This window comes from Octopus bimaculoides, chromosome 4 (assembly GCF_046866305.1).
Source record: "Octopus bimaculoides isolate indiv1 chromosome 4, ASM4686630v1, whole genome shotgun sequence".
In the NCBI taxonomy this organism is placed as follows: domain Eukaryota; kingdom Metazoa; phylum Mollusca; class Cephalopoda; order Octopoda; family Octopodidae; genus Octopus; species Octopus bimaculoides.
The window spans coordinates 38,185,844-38,202,326 of NC_142931.1; the positions used below are offsets into that span (position 1 = coordinate 38,185,844).

At 41.5% G+C, this 16,483-nt stretch overlaps 1 protein-coding gene and 1 pseudogene across 2 annotated transcripts in view; one reads left to right on the forward strand and one right to left on the reverse strand.

Annotated features, from left to right (window-relative positions):
• The window catches only part of LOC106878585 (bactericidal permeability-increasing protein), a 64,841-nt gene that overhangs the window by 32,088 nt on the left and 16,270 nt on the right, over positions 1-16,483 (reverse strand). The window contains exon 1 of one of the 2 annotated variants that reach the window (XM_014927845.3): positions 5,562-5,698. The exons of the other annotated variant lie outside the window; for it this stretch is intronic. The gene's annotated coding sequence lies outside the window, so the exon portion shown is untranslated. Of the gene's footprint in view, positions 1-5,561; positions 5,699-16,483 lie in introns of those variants that run through there. 2 annotated transcript variants of the gene reach the window in all.
• Positions 7,816-8,716, forward strand: LOC149136015 (uncharacterized; annotated as a pseudogene).

Genomic DNA, 16,483 nt, shown 5'->3' on the forward strand with positions numbered 1-16,483 from the left:
TTTTCATTTTTTTTTTCTACACAAACCCCTGCTTTAGGCTATACAGAATACGAATCTGCAAAAAAATTAGCAAAAATCAGCATTTTGAAATTACCCTCCTTCTTCTCTTCCCCCACCCCCACCCCCACACATACACACACACCTAATTCCTACCATTTTAACTTTTTCAGAATTTTTTTTTTTTTCAAATTATGTGGAAAAATATGGAGATTATGATTCTGAAAAATTTTTCAAAAATTTTTGTAGTTAGGGTTAGGGTTACGGTTTTAGGGTTAGGGTTAGGGTTTTAGGGTTAGGGTTATGGTTAGGGTTAGTGGAAAAAGTGAAAAATGAAGAAATTGGGGGAAGGGGACGAAATTTCAAAATGCCGATTTTTGGCAACTTTCTGGAATTTCCGTATCCATAAACGGGTTTTTGGGAAAAAAAAAAAATTGCAAGAAAATGGTGGGGGGAGGAAGTCTTTCCGCTGTTCGGCAAAAGGGACCAATAAAGTACTAGGCTTACAAAGAATAAGACCTGGGATCGATTTGTTCGACTAAAGGCAGTGCTCCAGCATGGCCGCAATCAAATGACTGAAACAAGTAAAAGAATAATATATCACTAATATTCCAAGGAAAATGCATGAACTCCACTCCTTCCAATTTATCTACCTCTATAAATAATTACAGAAGAATTCGTTGCTGGGCAGTTTAGTTTAATGGTAAAACACTTGACGCGTAATCACAGAGATGTGAGTTCGAGTCTCATTCATGGCTGGCCGGTAACGTATTTTTCTGCAAAATATGGATAATTTATCCTGATCACGCTATTTATAGCATTATCACGTGTTTGAGAAATAAATTTATTTCTGTATCTTACAATACATCTCAACGCTTCTAAAAACAAACTTTGTTTACTTTCATCGTAAAGTTGAATTTATTCTTTATGTTTATGTTCAATAATATTAATACCAATTAGTAGAAATGGCAATTTAATTTAATGTTTATAACACATTAACATTGTTATGAAACTTAAATCTGCTGTCATACGATAAACTCTTTGGTAGCAACAATGCATGACAGTCCACAACTTTATTTTGTTAAAATTTGTCATATCTACGACTGTCTTTAGAATATGATTTAGTTATTAGTAACTCTATGCTATTTTCAGTATGTCATGGTAAAGTACATTTCCATCTGATGCGGAAACCGAGAAGCTCTTGAAATCAGTCAGGGAAATAAATTTGTCACTTATATTGCTAAAATTATTGTGGGGTAATAAAACCAGCAAGCATATAAGTATACTATATACATTAAATATTCTTTTACATACTGAAGTAGTTAATTCTTAAACGCGCGCGCACGCACGTACGCGAACGCGCTGTCATGGAAGCAGAGGAGGACTGAAATGACAAATGGAAAGGGGATGGAGCGGTAGTTGGAGATGTTAAGTGTAGATGAGAGAAAATAGTGGATAATTTTTTTTTAAATATTTCACACACACACATACACGTTTGTATTAAATGATTTGTTACAAAGAGTTTCATAGATGTAAAAAAAAAAAAAAAGCACTATCACATTCATGAATCATTACAATATTTTTCTGTCAAATAAAAAATACGGTGAGAAATTTATCATATGGATGGGCCAATTTCTATCATTAATAAAACTGTTGTAATTTTTGACAACATGAGTATACTCGCATAGGAAATGAGATATATTCACCCAAAATTTCATTACGTATAACTGCGGAAAGGGGTTTTATACAACAATCTATCTTTTGCTGAGGAATGTCATGTTGAAACTATTTTTTGTTGAGAGACACAGAAGTGGCTGTGTGGTAAGTAGCTTGCTTACTCACTACCGTGTGGACGTGTTTTTTTTACGCTGCTGCTGTCACGTCACTGTATGCCAGCGTCGTGAATTGTTGCCGCACAACTACAGGTAAGACGTTTGTGTTTTTTTGTTTTTTTTGGATTTAGTGGGGGTTTGTTGCTCGTGTTTATTTATTTTTGTCGAACAATAAATCTCCATTGAGTTCCACGCATTTGTCTGCCTGTAGTTGTGCTTAAAGTCTCACTTAGCGGTGAGAAGTGTGTTTTGGGGGTATCCCTCCTCCAAAAACTGTGAACTTTGTTTGGAAAAAATCTGTTGTTTTCAAACCAAGTTTTGAAAACTACTAATAAAAATTGTGAACTTTGTTTAGAAAAATTTATTGTTTTCAAACCAAGTTTTGAAAACTACTAATTTGAAGAAAAGTTTTCCTCTTGCTTTGAATTTCACCACGTGGAACTGTGCAAAGGATTGGATTTTACCATCAAAGTGATGACTGCAGCAGAGCTGGGATCAAATCGGGCCAGAGTACCGTTGTGGTCTGAAAAATTTTATTCTGCCTGGAACTGCATATTTTTATCTATTCTTTCTGAACTGTTGTCTTTCCTCTCTCTTTCTTTTATGGACTTTTTTTTAGTACAAACTATTAATTCTATTTATTCCGCTTTTTTTAACTGTTTTCTCTTTTTGCCTGTTTTTAAATTTTTTCGTTGTGTTTATTCTTATGTGAACATTTTTCTCATGGCAGAGAATATAAAGAAAAATAAGACCACTGCTGTGGAGTGGGAAATTGTCCCACTCAAAAAGTGGCTGGAAGACCTGGAGAGGAGGGTTGTCACACGACGTTATTCTAGGTCACACGACGCCATCGCCCTCTTCGACAGGAACATTATTGACAAAGAGCTGGCAAATTGTTTATCAGCAAAAAATTATTTTGTGTCCAGGGGAGTCAAATTTGCAACGGTGTGGTTGCTGTTTGACTCCCCTGAGGAAGCTTGCACTGTGGCAAGCCAGCCCCTAGAAGGGGAAAAGATTTTGTTCCTTCCCACATATTGTGAGAAGAAAATAACGAGGGCTTGGGTATGTAGGCTGCTGCCCAGAGTTCGGTCTGAATAGATTGAACAGACCATTCGTAGAGGTCTGGGCGGTAGCGGAACCAAGCTCCTTAGCATCAGGGTGGAGGACACGACCGATTGGGCTGGGTCAAAAGCAGTTCTGACCCTTTGGACCCAGTCGGTCGGACACCTAGTATTCCCGGATTTTCTGGCAATGGCCGGGGCCAGGTATCTGGTGATTCTTGAGGGTCGCCCTCCCAAGTGTCACCTGTGCCTGGAACCAGGCCATATGAAAAAGAACTGCCCCCCCCCCAGGGCTGAGGTAAGGCCCTGGAGCAGAAGAAAAAAGAAAAGTGCCCTCCGCCCCCGCCCTCCCCATTGGAGGGGGAGACGGAGTTAGTCGTGGAGGCGGTTGCCTCCTCTAAAAGAAAAAGAAAGGTGAGCAACAATGGTTGCTCACCAAAAGACATACAGGTTGTGGGAGAGGAGGAGGACCTCAAGGTTAAGTTGATAGAGGCCCTGACTCCCGCAACCCCAAATAAGACAAAAAGAAGAAAAAATGGGAGACGGCCGGCGGAGGTTGCTGTGCAGCCGATAGATCCTGACGTTCTGCCGGTGGGATGTGTGCCACCAGCGCAAGAGGCTCTGTCAGTGGAAATTGTGCCACTGACAGAGCAGGTTGAGGCCCCTCCCCGTGAGGAAGAGGTGGAACCCATCGTTTTCTATCACAGGGAGGGCCTGTTGAGAGTTTCTTGGACAGACTTCTCGACCGAGAACATTACGACCCGGTCTGCATGGACTGTCCAGCTTGACCTCCGCAGGTGGCTGCGGAGGCATTAACGCAAAAAGAACTTTTCGAGGTCATGGTGACCTTTGGAAAGGACAAATTTGTTTTTCTCATTCCGGGCCCCGACCTGTCGATGCAGGATTTCCTGCAGGCGGCATGGAAATTACTCGGGGGCTCGAATAAGGAAGTTTAATGGAAATCGTATAATTGATAATTTTTGTGATAATTGGTTGAAAAAAAATGACAAACATCCGTATCCGAAAACGGTGGTTTTTGGCAAAAAAAAAAAATTTAAATAAACAAATTTGGGAGAAAATGAGGGGGGGGGGCGGAAGTCTTTCCATATATATATGCCAATATGTGCCTGCCAACATTTTTTTTTTCATACAGAATTACGATATAATCGTAATCTACACCATTTGAAAGGTATTTGTAAAATTTCATTACAAAATACATACTTTTTTCTGAAAGTAATGAAGAAACAAAGTCAACTTGTATGAATTATTCGATATACTTCTCCCTGCCCCAATAATATTTTCACAACATATTCTGATATAATCGTAATCTACACCACCTGAAAGGTATTTATGGAAAATTTTATTCAAAAACATATATTTTTCTGAAAATTATAAGGAAACAAAATCGGGGTTAGGACACACTTCTTTGGGTACGCCATATTGATAAACATAATGCTGCAATAAAAATGGACAAATGAGAGACGATGCAAAAAGGGAGCCTCTACACAAGTTACTCCTGGTAGAAATATCAGTCGGATTCTCTCAATTAACTCCTTATTATCTTTAAAAAAAAGAAACCACCGAGGCGATGACTACGGACCGAGACCTTTGGAAATGGGCTGTGCGTGAGAAGACCCGGCAAGCCAAGTAAGATCGTTGCCAGTGCCCCTGGACTGGTTCTTGTGCGGTTGGCACATGAGATGCACCATTTTGAGCGTGGCCGTTGCCAGTACCGCCTGACTGGCTCCTGTAGGATTTTCGAGCGAGATCGTTGCCAGTGCCCCTGGACTGGCTTGTGCGGGTGGCACATAAAAGACACCATTTCGAGCGTGGCCGTTTTCGTGCGGGTGACACGTAAAAGCACCCACTACACTCTCTGAGTGGTTGGCGTTAGGAAGGGCATCCAGCTGTAGAAACTCTGCCAAATCAGACTGGAGCCTGGTGTTGCCATCCGGTTTCACCAGTCCTCAGTCAAATCGTCCAACCCATGCTAGCATGGAAAGCGGACGTTAAACGATGATGATGATGATGATGATGTAAGTGGGAATACTTTTGATCAAGATCTGTTTCATCTAAATCCGTTGAACTAAATAACAAATATATAAAAAAAAAAAGCAAAACATCTATGCAGCAATGCAAGTTAGCCAAATTTATATCATATTCTGTTGAAATAGTTAAATTTTTATATGCTGTAACAATAATACAAATAAAATGCTACAAAATTAAATGTGATTCGTAAAGTAGCTGAAATCTGAATATGGTACAACAGATGCTCTCTATTCATTCTAAGTGTGAGGTGGTTTATATACAACTCCATTACTACAAATAGCACAAAATTAGACAGGAAAGTCCTCACTGACAGCACAGTAATCTTATAAAAACAATAACAGATGTATGATCATCAAAGCAAGTCTCACTAATTTCGAAATTCCTTTCAACAAACAAACAAGCTTATTGGTTATGAACCGACTTATACTAACAACATACATACTGGATTCAATGAGAGAACAACTATGACGCGATGTCTACGTAATCGTTCGACATGCCAGAAATAACTGACAAATCTTCCTCAAATTACATATATCCTTATTGTCTTTAAAAACAAGAGAGGCATATTTAATAATGTAGCCTTAGATACACTATCCCCGAAAAAATACAGGGTGGTAATTACCTGAATGCCTCTATCTGGCCAGAGTTGACTTGGGTTTAAGCAAACTATGAGTGTAGGGTACATTCTTAGGACACCTCGCATCAGACAAAACCTCCACTGATGAATGTCCCCGAGGACAACCCACCTCTTAGGACAACACTCTGCCAGTTAAATTCTGTTCGGCCAGGAAGGAAAAAAAAACACATTTGAAATGTCTGTGGTATGACATCAGCAACTGGGGAGCTGACCGCTGACCGGAACCGTGAACTAACCGGAACGGGGAGCTGACCGGAAGAGGAAGAGGGGCAAAGGGAGCCTCGATTAGGATTTCGTGCCCTTTTTTGAGTGGGATTGTTGTGACGAGAGGACGTGCCAAGCGATCGTCTAGGTGTTGGGAGAAGAAGCTGCTATTTCTAGGAGGCCGAGGAGAAGGAGTTCAAGACCCTCATGGACACGGATTGCATGACTACCCTCGTGACACCAAGGGTAGCGAAGAAATGGGATGGGGCGAGTAACGTCCGGGCGGTCGTCGGCAGAGAGATCCGTTGCAAGGGCAGCTGCAGTGTGGAGATAGCATTGAGAGGCGCGGCGCTAAGGCTACGGGTGATCACGATCGAATATGTGATAGACGGGGTTGATCTCGTGTTGGGGATGGACGCCATCAACCGTCTTGGTGGTGTCAGGATTGCAGGAGATGAGGTCACGTTCGGAAGTGTGGGGGCATCATGCGCCGTGAGTCGGGACCGCTGGGGAGAGCAGAGCCCCGTCAGGGACAGCGCCGCTTACACCATCGAGGACAAAGATTTTCAGGCGGCGTTCGATGGTCGGAGGTGGACGATAGAGTGGCGATGGAAAGACGATCCCCCAATACTAAAGAACAGGGTGAGCTGCTACCAGCATACCCTGAGAGGTCACGCCGGGGTCGAGTTCGACGAAGAGGTAGAGAGATGGATCGAGGAAGGAGTCCTTGTCCCGTGGAAAGAGGAGGTGGTGAGCGGAGTGCTACCTATGATGGCAGTGGTGCAGCTGACGAAGGGGAAAGTCAGACCGGTGCTGGACTTTAGGGAGCTGAACGAACATATATCGTGCCACACGGGAGGCAAGGCAACGGACGTTTGCAGTGAGACGTTACGTGTGTGGAGACAGTCGACCAAGGCAGCTACGATCGTCGACTTGAAGTCGGCATATTTGCAGCTCCGTGTCAGTAACAAGCTGTGGCAATATCAGCTGGTGCGGTACAAGGGCCGGACGTACTGTTTAACCAGGCTGGGTTTCGGGCTGAATTCCACTCCGAAAATCATGGCAATGGTGCTCAAGTCCATCCTAGGGAAAGAGGAGAAGATAAGGAAGACCACCAGTTCCTACATTGACGACATTTTGGTTGACGAGACTGTAGTGCCAGCCACCGAGGTAGTGAGACACCTGAAGAGGTTCGGGCTGATTGCGAAGCCGCCAGAGTTGATGGTGGGGGGAGCTGCGCTGGGGCTGAAACTACGAAGAGACAGATTGGGTGAGCTGGTGTTCCGGAGAGGAAACGAGATCCCAGAGCTGAGTTCCAGCGTCAGCAGGAGAGAGTTGTTCTCAGTTTGTGGGAAGTTGGTTGGACACTACCCAATCGCTGGATGGCTGCGCACAGCGTGCAGTTACACCAAGAGACGAGCAGAGGGGGAGAGTTGGGGTGACAAGGTGGGAGAGGCGACGGTGGCGATGATGCGGGAAATCCTAGAGAGGACGAGAGCGGAAGACCCGGTTAGGGGAAACTGGTATGTGCCCAATACAGAATGCGGGACGGTTTGGTGTGATGCTAGCAGTATAGCAATAGGGGTTGTGTTGGAGATTGAAGGTGCTGAAGTGGAGGATGCGGCCTGGCTACGGAAAGCGGACGACTTCAACCACATGAATGTCGCCGAACTAGACGCAATGCTGAAAGGGGTGAACTTGGCCCTGAGATGGGGACTACGCTCGATCGAGATCCAGACGGATTCGGCCACCATGGTCGGCTGGGTAGGAACAGTGATTACCAGTGAGAAGAGAGTCCAAACGAAAGGTGCCCCGGAGATGTTGGTGAAACGCCGCCTAGGAGTTCTAGGAGAGCTGATCGCCGAGTTCGGACTGAAGCTGAACGTGGTTTTCGTGCCTTCGGAGAGAAACAGGGCGGACGCACTGACCAGGGTGAAAAGGGCGTAGCTGGAGGAACCGGAGGAAGCAAGGAAAGGGATAGCGGCAGTGTATCGGCTGGGTGACTCCAAACTGAAGAAGCTACATGCTATGCATTACTTGGGGTGGATAGGACCCTGTATCTAGCGAAGATGATTGATGCTGACGTCACTAGGAGAAGCGTCAAGAAAGTGGTCGGTAACTGTGACAGATGCCAGTCCATTGACCCCGCCCCGGGTGAGCATGAGCAAGGGAACCTCAGTAGAGTGCAACTGGAGGAGACTAGCTGTGGATGTGACGCACTACCGTCAGGGAATGTATCTCACCATGGTCGACAGCGGGCCGGGCCGGCAAGCCATTTGGAGTGAGTTGAGGACAGGCATTGCTGATGAGATTGCCCGGATTTTGAACGGGATATTCTTGGAGAGGGGTCTCGTAGAAGAACTGCTGATGGACAACGGGGCGGCGTTTCGTTCGGAAGCATTGGGGGAGATGCTCGACCGGTGGAAGGTACGACGATTGTTCAGAGCGGCGTATAGGCCGAGCGGCAACGGAATCGTAGAGAGGCACCATCGGACGATTAAAGCCATGGCTGAAAGGGGACACATTTCGCCTCTGGAAGCGGTTTTCTAGTATAACATGTCTCCCCGATCCGAACAAGCGGAAGAATCTGTGCCGCACAGAGCAGTGTTCAAGTATGAATGGAGGAATCCCAGTAAGACGCCGGAGTACTGCGAGGAAGAGAAGGAACCCGCCGGCGTGAAAGTAGGGGAGGAAGTTTGGGTTAAGCCACTGAAGGCACGCTGCACGTCGCAATGGGGCAGGGGAACGGTGACGGCGGTCAATTCCAGAAACAATGTATCCGTGGATGGAATGCCGCGTCACGTGCTGGACCTGCGTAGGATAGCCACTTCTTCGGATGAAGAGCGCGAGAGGGAAACGAGGCACCTAGCTTGAGAAGATCTCGACGCGTAAGGCGCCCGCTCGGTTGGATGGCGGACTTCGAAATGGAGTAGGGGCGGACGTGATCTTTAAGATCAGGGTGGCGTGTGGGATGACGTCAGCAACTGGGGAGCTGACCGCTGACCGGAACCGTGAACTGAACGGAACCGTGAACTGACCGGAACGGGGAGCTGACCGGAAGAGGAAGAGGGGCAAAGGGAACCTCGATTGGGATTTCGTGCCCTTTTTCGAGTGGGGTTGTTGTGACGAAAAGACGTGCCAAGCGATCGTCTAGGTGTTGGGAGAAGCAGCTGCTATTTCTAGCGTTCTTCGGGTCGGGCCAGTCGCGAGGATCGGATACCGCAGGACAGACTCGTGCGACCACAGGACAGACTCGTGCGACCACAGGACAGACTCGTGCGACCACAGGACAGACTCGTGCGACCACAGGACAGACTCGTGCAAGGGAAGGAAAATGAGGTAAGCCAAGTACTTCTACTCGCACGCATACACCACAATGTCAAGTACCCATGCAATTACACGAAAATTAGTATAAACATTTTCTAAACGAAAATCATTTTTAAAAAAACTAAACATTTCATTTATTGTTTAATTTTAGTAGTTTGGAATGAAAACAGGTTCTTGTCAGACAAGATCCTGAAAAGATTCTGAGAAAGTGGAAGAGTGCAATACTACGAACTTTCAGTAATCGTCTTCATTATAGAAAATAAAAGTAACTAATGCTTTCGTTAATAGATAAATATTGCTTTCATTTACCAAATCGTTAGCGCATCGGACAAAATGCATGAGCTATTCCTACTGGATTCTTACTTTCTCGGTTCAATTCCCACCGAGGTCAACTTTGCCTTTCATCTTACCGGACTCTAACCAAGTACTTGAATCGATTTATCGACTAGTTCCCTTCACCAAATTTCTAGCTTTGTGTCTGTTAGAATCGACTCTGTTCAAAAAAATCTTTAATAAAAAATACATTGAAAAATCTGTTGTCAGAAAAGGCTTTAACCAATGGAATTTTGTCCACTTTGCACCTTAATCGAGGTTATTTGGTTAAAGGGTTTTCTACTATTGCAGTGGTAGTCTATCACACAATTGTGTTTATATTTTTCGTAAACTCTCCCCCTTTCAGTTTGCTGTTTTTTCTCTCAAATTTACAAGCAACTTTCAAAAATCCATCTTCTAAATTGTTCTTTTTCTGATGTCACGAATTTTTAATAATTTAAACTATCTAATTTTTAATATTGCGCTACTACTTTTTACGTATGTAATATTTAACTATGGAACGAAATCAGAGCTATTAATTTCATATTAACACACAATTTACACGTTAAGACAATTCACTGACACACTATGGAAGGAAATTGAAGATATAAGTTTATTATGAACACATTCACATTATTCAAATTATTCGTAAGACAACTGACTGAAATATGCGTGTGTATGTAGAGAGAGAATAGGGAATCCTTCGCATTGCGGGATGCAGCCTGTAATTTTGCTCTTACTGAAATTCAGATAGATTTAAAAAAATTAAAATCTATACTTTCTTCTTAGTCAAAAAGCAACTTAGTTAAAAATATAATCAAGATACACACACAAAACTATAATCAAGATACATACATAAATAAAAATATATACATATATGCATATTTGTGTGGGGGGTTAGGGTGCAAATGTTTCTGTATATTTTCTTAGTTTACAATAAGTATCCTAAACAATAACAATGCAATTAACAAGAACAATATGACCACTGCCACCGCCAACATACCCTACTATCACCAAACGAAAACCAATACAATCATCGGTACCGCCACTACCAACCCACCAAACTTTGAACAATAATAACAGAAATAATAGTATCAGCGTTATAGCAATGTCTGTAGCTACATACGTTGTATGTCAGCATAACGGGGGTGACTAGATTGTAAAGTTTTTATGACGCAATTCAGAAGTGTGAAATGTCTATGAACCGGAAAATCCTTCAATTGACTGTAATCATACAGAACTTCCAACTATCACGCTCCTCACCTTTTCATTTTCTCATTTCATTCTTACATTTATAAGAATAAGACAAAAAATTTTGCTCTCACAAAACAGGTTTTTTACTACATAACTATTGTGGTTAATTGTTGATTGCCGCTACTGGTGGATTTACCTACAATTCAAGATGTCTGTAAGAAGCTATCAAGTGGAATAGTCGTGCGAAAAGTAACCGTAAAAGTCATACATAAGATATCGAACTTGATGCTTTAAAACGACTTCATGCGAGAGTAAAAAGTCAGCCACATTGCCAAAACATTTAAACTTGAAGTGTCCAGTGAGAATAATTCCTAACAATACAGAGAAAATTAAATCAAGGGCTCAAGGAGCTACTCCGTTAACTGCTCGGAACTTATTTTGTCATAGATCTAATGTGATGTTTAAAAATGGGATGGTTTTTGAGCGTATAGATCGAGGATCAGACTCGACACATTGTGTCGATAAGCATGATAGTAATTTAAAAACAAAAATAAAAAGTTTGCATGGCGATTTTCAGAAGAAATGCAGCTGATAGTAGTAAAGGCTGGTTTGAAAGGTTTAACAAGCACTTGAATTTTCAAAATACAAAATTGATTGATAAAGCTGCCAGTACTAATACAGAGGTTGCTACTAATTATCCCGAAAAGCTGAAAAAAATTAGAAATGATTTATTTCTAAATTTCACAGAGAGAAAATAATTGTAGCTAGAAAAAGCTACACACTAGAGCACGTAGTGACTTCATTTAGGCATAGAGTAGATTCGAATTTGAATCTTCCAATTTCCCTTAACATGGCAATAGCATTTTTCTCACAGAAAAACAATGGTTGACATTAGTTACAATGAACACATGGCCTCGCTAAGCCGATTTATGTCTTTGACACTTGACTCTTCTAACCTCTTGTATGCGGTGGAGAGTTGAATTGAGATAACAGTCGACCCCCAAAGAATATCTATTGTCCTTTACAATATACCTATTTTTCTAGCTAGTTTTGTATAGTTATAAATACAAGAACTCCGTAAGCCAAGGCGGTGGTCCTCCGGGAGGTTGGACTGGGCCCGACTTTCTGTGGATGGATCAATGCTATGTATAGCGACATCGACTCAGTCGTCCGGGTGAACGGTTTCCTCTCGAAGAAGTTCGCGATCGAGCGTTCAGTTCGCCAGGGCTGCCCCCTGTCCCCGCTTCTGTATGTATTGGCTCTTGAACCACTGCTGCGGAGGTTGGAGACCACGGAAGGAGACCCGCGTGAACTATGTTATGGTAGAGGAGCGACCGGCATATGCGGATGATGTCACCATCATCGTGTCTGATGAAGGGCAGCTACCGCGTGTAGAAGACGACATGGAAAGATACGAAACGGTGGCAGGAGCAAAAGTTAACCAGGAAAAATCAGTTGGCTTGCAACTCGGTACCTGGAGGGGCAAGTCGATGCCCCTCAACAGCGTCGTGGGACGTTGGACGGAGGGCCCGGTTAAACTGCTCGGGGTCTGGTTTGGACCGGACCTCCAAATGGAGAAAAACTGGAGCGAGGTCACAAGCAAGGTGACGGCCATAACCCAGACTTGGTCTAGGAGGACGCTATGGGTGTGGTCACCGCATGTCAAGTTCTTCCTGCCACAATTGACGTCCCTGCGGGACGTAGGCACATGCATCATGCGGAGACCGAAAATGAGTGAATGGTAGAGGGAGTGCAGACATGCACTCGCTCTGTTCTCCTGAGCGAGCAATACCAGCAGCGGGGCTACCACTGTGGATTTTTATAGCGGGTTGTAGAGCACATGTCCGACGACGTCCTGAGGGAGACTGAGCTTCGATGGGGAACAGCTTGTCAACCTCGGCCCGAACATTCGGGCCTGGTTGTGCTACTAATCAGCCTTGCCAGTTCGAGAGAGGTTGTCAAGGCATGGTGCTGGTACTGCACCCACATGCCCGAGGTGAAGGCGTGTCAGTGAAACTGTTACGCACGCCTTCGTACAATGTGAGGAACTGGAGGGGGTGATTGATAACCTATGTCAAACAACTGGTGTCGGAAACAGAAAGAGTACGGTTATCGACTGAGTCTATCATCAAGATTGTGCCACCTCTCTCCTTTAACAAGGAAAAGGAGGCGTCATTTTTTCTGTGTAGTAGCCGTATTGAAAGAGACAGTATTGGTGATGCGTGGAAGAGGAATTGAGACAGGCAACTTCATCTCCGGACACGGGTTGGTTAGTTTTTTCTAACTACCACCTGTCCAGGAAGATCAATCTAGAAAAGAGGTACCTGCCTCAAAGAACGTTTGAGAAAAGATGGACAAATGTCGTTGAGAGTGAATGAAGCCGCACTAGTGTAGCCGGTCTGAACAGAAAAAAAAGGGAAAAGGAAGAAAAACAAAAAAAAAAATTATTCATAAAGTGGAAAAAAGGGAAAAAAACCGGCGGGTTGAACACAAACCCGGGAAAACTATATATTATCATTTAATTTTTAATTCATTTAAAATTCTTTGATCATCCTTTCGATTTCATTATACTCGATTTTTACCACCGACTAACTAATATATAACCCCAATCCCTAAATGTTTTTGTTTTGTCCTTGTGCTGTCCCCTCTGTGTTAGCCATGTATTGGCAAATAAAGAAATTAGTTACTGAGAACCGAGTTGGCTGAACGAAACGCCGTCTCTTAATGAAAAGGTACAGAGGGTCAACAATGGTAACTCATCAATTTAATTAATCTTTCTGATAATGTGAGAGCATAATCTATCGCCAAGAATAACACCTTTACTCCAGCTAATGGATTGAGGAGCGATAGCTAACCTCAATGTTTGTTATCTGAGAACTTTCAAGCAGCTTATGAAAGCAGTTGACATGGAGGATAAACCTACAGTTAGAGACTTCTGAAATTTCAAGATAATGGGTGACAATAAATAACAAATGAATAACAAATGAACAATAAATAACAAATGAATGTATATAAAAATACTTATTATATCAAGATAGAAAAATGTTAAACAATATTATAATTTATATTAAAATCAAAGTTATTTATATTACGTTTATAATTTTAAAACTTCGTTTAAATTGTATTTTAAACGAAAGATTCGTTAAGATAAGATTTGCATTTAATATTTCTGTTAGTTTATATTCTAATAAACATAAAGTTAATAATGTCACGTTTATAATTTTCGATAAGATTAGTATTACATTTCTTTATAATAATATTGTTTAACATTTTTCTATCTTGATATAATAAGTATTTTTATATACATTCATTTGTTATTTATTGTGGTTGATATATACATTCATTTTATTATTATTGTTGTTGTATTTTGACCTGAAGATTAGCTATATTTTTGAATAGAATTGCTTTTCGATAGATTTAATCTATTTGATTATATTTTATTTTCTATTTGAAAACTTGGTTATGAAACACGTGTAGTCGTTTTATTATTATTATTTTATGATTTTTACTTTGTATTTTATTATACTTATTTATTGTGTATTTACTTATTAATTTTTTCTATATGTGACTGTAGATTTTCATGGATGAGTTCATGAACTTTGGTTCTTTTCTCTAAATTATATATTTATATATTTATACTGTGAAACTTAATTTAATTTTAATTTTTGATAAATTGAATTTAACAGAATTTTTACCTGTAAATTTGGATTTTTATCCCTAATATTATTATCATTATATATATATGAACGTTGTGTGGTGCAGGAAAAGGAGCAAACAGCATAAAATGAGTAAACAAGAATGGCAAACTTAGCTGGAAATAGTATCATTTCTTAAAAGTCTACTGCTGAAAAGTGAGGAAAAAAATGTACATGCAAAGAAAAAGGAGTTGTTGAGAGTTTATATGAGAATCTTATATAAGCACAAAAATTCGTGGATAATGCAATGTCTGTACGTCGGGACGAGACGAAAAGTGTATGTGCCGAAAAGGTTGCATGTGCGGGCTTCCATATATTCATCCAGTTAGTTTCTGTCGAAATGCTGCGTTTATGGACTTCCATGGTCAGCGAATTCTTGGTATATCGGCAGGGTTGCATTGTAGTGAGATGCATCGCAGTATAGTGCTTTCTGTCGCGCGTTCTGCAACAAGTCGAACGAGAGTTGTGATTTGATGAAAGTGAAGTACATTTGTGGCACTTGAGTAGTAGCCAGGTAGAATTTAACTGCAGAATCTGATTGTCAGTGGACAGCACGTAGTTAGTTTGAGACTGGACATCAAGTTGATAAGGGTGCATTCTTTTCCTCTGGTATGACGACCGTTGAAGCGAAGCAAAAGTTATTGAAAAGAAGGCTGTATTTCTTCAGCTCGGGTTACCAAATGTATGTGATGATGTAATGGAACATGTAATACCAGAAAGGCAGTAATTCTTTTTAGCGCCGGAGTCAGCAAAATGTAGCGACTAATGTAGCATCAGAAGGTAGTAATCCCTTTTAGTCGGGTCAGTGAATTCTTTTTAAGTCAGGGCGACCATTTATAACGATAAATGTTAGAGTCGGTGGGGGTCACCATTTGTAATGCGTATATGTTAGAGTTAGCGGTTACCATTTGTAACGGAGTTAGACGTCGGAGAGCATCAATTGTATTATATATGAACATGTCTAGATATGCAAGTATATGCATGAGAAGACATACATAAAACAAAACATACAAATCTGCACATATACATACATACATACATACATACATACATACATACATACAAAAATACCTTGCTGCTGTTGAAATTCTAATGAAGGAGCCTTGGATCTAGGTTAGAAACCGGCTCTTTCTCTATTGGTAAGAAATCTTGAAATAAAACTGAGTAATGACAGACATACATACATGCATACAGTATATTACTCTGTTATGCACTATAACAAAAAGAAACTGCACTGTATAACAAGGGTTTAACAATACCTACAGCTTAGTGACCCTCACAAACTCTTAAACCTACTTTTCATCCAGGGTGGTGGTCAATGAACTGATTACTAATCAATCAATGGAGCCGACTGAATCAAACGTGCCCATTCTTAAATTTGTAACTTTGTGCAAATGCTACATACTGTTATGTCACAGAACACCATCAGAGCTTGCTAAATTCGTATCAGACATGCACTGAGTGCAATTCAATCGACTATATCCTTTTCACTATAACTTTATGGCTTTGTGCCAATATCAAAAACCACTATTCTACCATAGTGCCAACATTTATTCTCGCTCTCTTTGCTCTTGCAAAAGCGCCTAAATTTATATTTTCTTGAAATAAATTTAATCTACCTCTATGTTTTTCTTGAAATAAATTTAATCTACCTCACTTCGTTTATTTAATATTTTCCTGGTCGTTCACATCAGTTTCTAAGCTCTTTTGAGTTTTCTGTCTAACATATTTCCTTTTACTTGTTTTCTTTAGATTATATTTCACCTCAGGTAGTGTAAATGTCACGCAGACACTAGTTGTTTGTGATCTTACTGTTAGACTTTACATACGCTGTTTTCTTATACTTTCCAGATTACCACACAACAAGAGTAAACAGGTTTAATCCGTTGGGAAGAAATATTTCTTTTAAGTTTAACACGCACGCTAATAAAGAAAACTAAGCATTTGGAGTTTGTGGGGTGGCGGAGTTAGTGGTGGTGATGGTGGTGGTAATGGTGATACTGGTGTAGATAATGGTCATGGTGAGATTGTAATATTGATGGTGATGATGTTAGTGGATGATAGTAGTGGTGGTGGTGGTAATTATGGTATTGGTATATTTGCTGTTATTGGTGAAGGTAGAGTGGTAGTGTTAGCAATGGTAATAACTTTCTCCAGCCGTTTGCAGACACAGCA